Here is an 8,465-nt window from a genome sequence, read left to right as displayed (position 1 = left end):
AGGCTGCGCCTGCAGCCGGACAGGGCATTTAAAAGCCGGACTGTCCGGCCTAAAGCCGGACGGATGGCCCCCCTACCCTCTTGTCTCTTCAGTTTTAATGGTTTCAAGCTTTCGTTTACTAGCACTTCAGAGCAAATGACACACTGTAGATATTCTCTGGTGTTTTTTGTCATGCATGAAAAGCCATACTTCAAGAAGTCCGGCTGATATTTACGGAGCCTAGCCGGTGTCGGCCCCACTGCCCTCGTTTCTCGGCTGGTGGTCCCGTTAGGCTTTCTGCTGGTAGACCTTGGGACCCCTGCTGCTGCTGCTGACCCAAGTCTGGAGCTTTTCTTTGCAGCCATCGCTCCATTTTTCCAGCGCCAGTTTTTTTTCCTTTTGTTTGTTTATTTTTTCCGCTGTGCTCGCTGAACAGAATCTCACGCGCACAGTTCAGATCATACAAATTCAGTTGATAGGACGAATTTTGGACAAATAATGAAGCAGACAACAACTAAAACTTATCCCTGTCTGAAATTATGTAACTTAATATTAACTTGTGCATTTATAGTTTTTCCAAAATGATTTGGCGACCCCCAGAAATCATCTCGCGACCCCAATTGGGGTCGGGACACCAAGGTAGAGAATGGCTGATATAACCATATAAAACTGACGTTTTATATGACAGAAAACGTCACGTTACCATGACAATAAAGAGTCAGGGGACGCCCCCAAATGTTTCCCGTGGTGTCTATTTTCGACGTTGTTGGAGTTCTATGTAAGTCAGTTGGGTTACCCAACGTGTCTAAAAATGACGAAAATGGGTGCCTAATGAGTCGGCATGTGACTCTAAGGGACCCTGACCAATAGTCAACCTGTTGACGCATTGGGAGTGAGAATGTGTTGAGGAAACATGCATTTTGACTCATATTCATTCCCTGTAGTGATTTATTGATTGATCATCATTAGTATCAATGAGTGGCTTAAATTGTTCTTCTCTCGCCGAAATAACACTGTTTTGGACACAAGCAGTCATGTTTTAACACTGTAAAACCCAAATATCATTTTGACTATTTTCTTGTGATTTCAACTCATTTTAAGCAGGAAGCATGCATTTTGACTCATATTCAATCCCTGTAGTGATTTATTGATTCATCATCATTAGTATCAATGATTGGCTTAAATTGTTCTTCTCTCGCCAAAATAACACTGTTTTGGACACAAGCAGTCACGTTTTAACACTGTAAAACCCAAATATCATTTTGACTCTTTTCTTGTGATTTCAACTCATTTTAAGCCGGAAACATGCATTTTGACTCATATTCAATCCCTGTAGTGATTTATTGATTCATTATCATTAGTATCAATGATTGGCTGAAATTGTTCTTCTCTCGCCGAAATAACACTGTTTTGGACACAACCAGTCATGTTTTAACACTGTAAGACCCAAATATCATTTTGACTCTTTTCATGTGATTTCAACATTTTTCTTTTCATTTTGGCAGTTTCTTGTGATTTCAACTCATTTTCAGCAGGAAACATGCATTTTGACTCATATTCAATCCCTGCAGTGATTTATTGATTCATCATCATCAGTATCAATGATTGGCTTAAATTGTTCTTCTCTCGCCGAAATAACACTGTTTTGGACACAAGAAGTCATGTTTTAACACTGTAAATCCCAAATATCATTTTGACTCATTTCATGTGATTTCAACTTTTTTCTTTTCATTTTGGCAGTTTCTTGTGATTTCAACTCATTTTAAGCAGGAAACATGCATTTTGACTCAAATTCAATCCCTGTAGTGATTTAGTGATTCATCATCATAGGTATCAATGATTGGCTTAAATTGTTCTTCTCTCGCCGAAATAACACTGTTTTGGACACAAGCAGTCATGTTTTAACACTGTAAAACTCAAATATCATTTTGACTCTTTTCTTGTGATTTCAACTCATTTTAAGCAGGAAACATGCATTTTGACTCATACTCAATCCCTGGAGTGATTTATTGATTCATCATCATTAGTATCAATGATTGGCTGAAATTGTTCTTCTCTCGCCGAAATAACACTGTTTTGGATACAAGCAGTCATGTTTTAACACTGTAAAACCCAAATATAATTTTGACTCTTTTCTTGTGATTTCAACTCATTTTAAGCAGGAAACATGCATTTTGACTCATATTCAATCCCTGGAGTGATTTATTGATTCATCATCATTAGTATCAATGATTGGCTTAAATTGTTCTTCTCTCGCCGAAATAACACTGTTTTGGACACAAGCAGTCATGTTTTAAAACTGTAAATCCCAAATATCATTTTGACTCTTTTCATGGGATTTCAACTTTTTTCTTTTCATTTTGGCAGTTTCTTGTGATTTCAACTCATTTTAAGCAGGAAACATGTATTTTGACTCATATTCAATCCCTGCAGTGATTTATTGATTCATCATCATTAGTATCAATGATTGGCTTCATAGACGGATTACCGCATGGGCAAAGTGGGCTTGTGCCCAGGGCCCTAGAGCCAATAGGGGCCCTTGGCCTTCAGATTTTTTTTTTTTGGTACAATTTAAAAATATATTGGAATGAATGTCTTTGAAAATGTAGTATGATAATAAAATCAATTAAATGCTTTAGAAATTATAAGATTAAATCAGTAATGTGTGATGACTCAATACGCTGGTCACTGGGGACTGTGATTACTTTATCAAGGACTTTTCCTCGAAGAAGGCCAGGAAAGAGCCGGAGGTTTAGGTGAGTAGTTTCTAGGACTGTAGTCGGACGGTCGGTCTGAACATATTAGCGCGATTTAGTGCATTTGTTTATTACCATGACAACAGGACTCCTCCATGGCATGTGCTGTATTTGTGTGTGTAAGTGCGTCTGTGTGCGCCGGCCAGTGCGAGGACATGGCACATGGCTCTTTCCTGGCCTTCTTCGAGGAAAAGTCCTTGATAAAGTAATCACAGTCCAACTCTCTGACCAGTTACATAGTGTGGTTTCAGCTTTTTCTTTCCTCTGTTTTCGTTTAGCTGATCCACTGAGCACCCACGTCTCCATTTTAAAAACGCACTTTTTTCAACTATGACCCCAGTGACCAGCATATTGTGTCATCACACATTACTGATTTAATCTTATAATTTCTAAAGCATTTAATTGATTTTATTATCATACTACATTTTCAAAGACATTCATTCCAATATATTTTTAAATTGTACCAAAAAAAATAAAAATCTGAAGGCCAAGGGCCCCTATTGGCTCTAGGGCCCTGGGCACAAGCCCACTTTGCCCATGTGGTAATCCGTCTATGCTCACAGGTAAAGCTTCAGACCAATTGCCAGTTCAGATTTTGAGGGACACTGGGTGTTCACAGTCGGTAATTGTCACCAAAGCGTTGCCATTCAATGAAAAGTCCGCATGTGGTTACAGCACCGTACTCAGTGGCATTGAAATGGGTTACACCCCTCGGCCGCTGCACCGCGTTCATGTAAATTCAAAATTAACCTCTGGATTTTTCAATGTAGCTGTGTGCCCCGCGCTGCCGATTCGTGGCATTACTCTGTTGATGGGCAATGACATTGCAGGAGGTAAAGTCATACCTGCGCTTGAGGTACTGGATGCGTCGCCGACTCTTGTCGATACCGAGGCTTCCGAGCCGCATCTGTTTCCTTCATGCGTAATTACACGCGCGCAAACACAGAAGGGTTATGTTGAAACTGTTTCGGAGGAACAGAAAGTTATTGATCGCTCCGATAGTGTGGTAATGAAGGTTTTTGCAGGGCAGGACAACACTGAGACCAGTTTGGATAAGAGCCAATCAGAGGTTAAAACTGATCTAGTTGGCATAAGCATGGCAACCGCTGACGCACCAAGGTTGCCTGTGACTCGCGAGCGGCTTGTCGCTGCTCGAAAGGTGGACCGGAGCTTACGTAAATGCTGCGCTACCGTGGCGAGTAGTCATCAGACTGTAACCGAGAATTCAAGTTACTTTAACTAGGACTGCGCGCAGTACTGAACGGGCCCTCGCGAAGTGGAGCCGTCGGGGGAGGCGCCGTCAGGGGAGGGCACGTCGGACACGGCGCTGTAGGCTCAGTCCCTATGCGTACCAAATTGCGTGTCTCCTACCACTGTGCTTGTGGTAGGTGTAAAACAAGTTACTTCCTGTAGCCAGCAGGGGGCGCTATGACTGTGTGTCAATAATGACATGTGGGTGTGTTCTGGGCTGGACCCTAGTCATGTGTGTGAAATTTGGGACAGATTGGACAATGTATGGTCAAGTTATACAGTCTCGTCTGTTATGGCGAAACGCCATATTTTGCCGACATGCCACACCCACATAGTGTGACAGGCGGTGAAGATTTATACAACTTTTGATCCCAAAGGCCTTGTAATGGTACTGACCAAGTTTGAAGTCAATGGTACGAAATCTGTTGGAGGAGTTATGTAAAATACGCAACGTGGTGATTTTGTAAAAGGGGGCGTGGATAAAGCATAAGGGGCGGGGCTTTATGAAATATTGTTATGTAGAAGTGTTAAGGGCTGGACTCTGATGAAGCATGACAAGTTTGGACAAGATCGGACAAAGAATGGAAAAGTTATAACAATCTCGTGTTTTATGGCGAGACGCCATATTTTGCCGCCATGCCACGCCCACATAGTGTGACTGTCGGTAAAGATTTATACAACTTTTGATCCCAAAGGCCTTGTGATGGTACTGACCAAGTTTGAAGTCAATCGGGTAAAATCTGTAGGAGGAGTTAGTTAAAGTATGCAACCTGGAAATGGCCAAAAACGATGAAAAGTGCGATATTCAATCCAAGATGGCCGACTTCCTGTTCGTTTTCGGGTATGGGTTCTTGAGACTTTTTTGTGCGTCTTCCCATGATACATGTACGTGGAAAATTTCGTGTCTGTACGACATTCCTGTGCGAGGGGCTGAATTTTCTTGACTTTCAAGGGGGCGCTGTTGAGTCATTGTGCCACGCCCATTCCCGTGACCACAAGAATACGTAAATTTCACCAGAGATTTATGTATATTCCAAATATGGTGAGTTTTTGAATATGATAAAGGCCCCAAAAATGCGATTTATTTTCCGGAATAATAATAATAACTAGGACTGCGCGCAGTACTGAACGGGCCCTCGCAGTACACGCGTGTAGGGGCATGCTGCCGTCGGGGTGTGTGCGTTACAGGGGCCAGTCTATACCACCCCTATGAATTTCATTGCCTTAAGTCTTATGGTCTGGGCACAGTGGCACTCATTTAATTAAACTGCCGCCAGAGCGCCACCTAGGGGCTGATCAATAATATCTTCAAGGGTTATCCTCAGGAGGGCATTGACAATAAGTATAGCAAGTTTGGTGTTAATCCGACCAACCACTGTGCTCGGGGTAGGTGTAAAACATAATACTTCCTGTTGCCATCGGGGGGCGCTATGACTGTGTGTCAATATTGACATGAGGGTGTGTTTTGGGCTAGACCCTCATCACGTGTGTTAAATTTGGGACAGATTGGACAATGTATGGTCAAGTTATCCAGTGTGGTGTTAGATGGCGAGACGCCATATTTTGCGGCCATGCCACGCCCACATAGTGTGACCGTCGGTAAAGCTTTATACAACTTTTGATCCCAAAGGCCTTGTGATGCTACTGACAAAGTTTGAAGTCAATCGGGTGAAATCTGTAGGAGGAGTTCGTTAAAGTATGCGGCATGGAAATGGGCAAAAACAACAGGAAACGCCATTTTCGATCCAAGATGGCCGACTTCCTGTACGTTTTAGGGTATGGGTTCTTGAGACTTTTTGGTGCGTCTTGCCATGATACATGTATGTACCAAATTTCGTGTCTCTACGACATTCCTGTGCGAGGGGCTGAATTTTCTTGACTTTCAAGGGGGCGCTGTTGAGTCATTTTGCCACGCCCATTCCCGCGACCACTAGAATATGTAAATTTCAGCTGAGATTTATGTATATTCCAAAAATGGGGACTTTTTGAATATGATAAAGCCTCCAAAAAGGCGATTTACTTTTGTGAAAAAAAAGAATAATAAGAATAGACGGACCAATTACAATAGGGTCCTCGCACCGTTAGTGCTCGGTCCCTAATAATAATTCCTTCAATTTCAATAGGGTCCTCGCACCGTTAGTGCTCGGTCCCTAATAAACGGACCAATTTCAATAGGGTCCTCGCACCGTTAGTGCTCGGTCCCTTGGACAATGTATGGTCAAGTTATACAGTCTCGTGGGTTATGGCGAAACGCCATATTTTGCCGCCATGCCACGCCCACATAGTGTGACAGGCGGTGAAGATTTATACAACTTTTGATCCCAAAGCCCTTGTGATGGTACTGAGCAAGTTTGAAGTCCATGGGGTGAAATCTGTCGGAGGAGTTTGTTAAAGTATGCAACGTGGTAATTTTATGAAAGGGGGCATGGATTAAGCATAAGGGGCGGGGCTTTATGAAATATTGTTATGTAGAAGTGTTAAGGGTTGGACTCTGATGAAGCATGAGAAGTTTGGATCAGATCAGACAAAGAACGGGAAAATTATAACAATCTGATGTTTTATGGCAAGACGCCATATTTTGCCACCATGCCACGCCCACATAGTGTGAGCGGCGGTAAAGATTTATACAACTTTTGATCCCAAAGGCTTTGTGAGGCTACTGACCAAGTTTGAAGAGAATTGGATGAAATCTGTAGGAGGAGTTCGTTAAAGTATGCGGCATGGAAATGGGCAAAAACAGCAGGAAACGCCATTTTCGATCCAAGATGGCCGACTTCCTGTACGTTTTAGGGTATGGTTTCTTGAGACTTTTTGGTGCGTCTGGCCATGATACATGTATGTACCAAATTTCGTGTCTCTACGACATTCCTGTGCGAGGGGCTGAATTTTCTTGACTTTCAAGGGGGCGCTGTAGAGTCATTTTGCCACGCCCATTCCCGCGAATACCAGAATATGTAAATTTAAGCGGAGATTTATGTATATTCCAAAAATGGTGAGTTTTTGAATATGATAAAGCCTCCAAATTAGCGATTTACTTTTGGGAAGGAGAAGAATAATAATAAACGGACCAATTTCAATAGGGTCCTCGCACCGTTAGTGCTCGGTCCCTAAAAATAATGTGTTCATGCATAAAGGGTTACCTGTGCAGACGGATGGTCCAGCTCTGCCTTTGAGAGTGTCTAAACGCTTCTCTGTTATGCCTTCGTCCTTGCTACTTCTGATTTTGCTTGTTTTGTCGAGTTGGAAGTTGATGCTAGTGCTGCAGCCGGTTAGCTGTTTTTCTTGCAAGTTCACCAAACACCAACTCAAGTATTCGACTATTGAAAAGGAGACACTTGCGCTCCTGTGGTCCGATCGGCACTTTGAAAGGTACATTATTATAGGCTATTATATTATTGGTTATTATGTAAATGTAGTTGCCGATGTAATATCAAAGAGTTATATTGTATTGTAATAAACCCTACAGGTTTACATTTATGTGGGTGGGGGATGGGGGGGGTGGTGTTACGTCCTTGGGGTACGTTGTGTGTGTTTTGGTTTTGCTTTGTTTGTGCCTCAGGACCGCAGCAGCGTCACGGCCTCCGTCAGAGGGAATCCCCGCTGGGTAATGCCTCCATCGAATGCCGGTAGCAGGACCGAGTGTTCCCCTGGCTCCGCCCTCTGTCCGCTCGATTGGTCTGGCGTTCAATCACCTGCCGCACCTGCCTCCAGCTCGGCTTCAAGAGCAGCTTCGCGGGGCTGTGGAGAGCCCCTCCTTTGTCTTTGTATGGCCTTGTGTAAAGTGTGTCTCTTGACTTTGGTTATAAGGTATTTGAATAATAATAATCAGATACAATGAACAAACCCAAATTCTAAAAAGTTGAGACGCAGTGTTAAATGTAAATAAAAACAGAAGGCAATGATTTGTAAATCTCATAAACCCATACTTTATTCCCAATAGAACATAAACAACATATGAAATGTTGAAACTGAGACATTTTACCATTTCAAGACAATACTATAATTTTGAATTTGATGGCAGCAACACATCTTAAAAAAGTTGGGACAAGGGCAACAAAAGGCCGGAAAAGTCATTGGCACAAATTAAAAACAACTGGAGGAGCTTTTGTCAACTAATTAGGTAAATTGGCAACATGTCAGTAACATGACTGGGTATAAAAGGATATCCCCACCTCATAACCGGAAAAACTTGAAAATTAAAAGGGACCATTTCTTGTTCCAATAAGAATATAATCTACTCAATTAACTGGCCATGTGGTCTGGCAATTGTAGACCCAAAGAGCACAGAAACGCCATCCAAACTCAGGACTATTCTATAAAATATATGCCAATGGGTGTGCAATAATGAAGTTCATAATAGTTTTTGATTTGTTTTTAGACCATGACCCTGTTAAGCCCAAAAAAAAGGTCTATGGCATGCCCCCCATTGTTTGTGGTTTTATGCTCTGATAGTATTTGAAAATTACTTTTTCAAGTTGG

The sequence above is a fragment of the Centropristis striata genome, chromosome 20, assembly GCF_030273125.1.
Source record: "Centropristis striata isolate RG_2023a ecotype Rhode Island chromosome 20, C.striata_1.0, whole genome shotgun sequence".
In the NCBI taxonomy this organism is placed as follows: Eukaryota; Metazoa; Chordata; class Actinopteri; order Perciformes; family Serranidae; genus Centropristis; species Centropristis striata.
The sequence above is the reverse complement of the archived record's forward strand: the minus strand, read 5'-3'. Positions refer to the sequence as shown.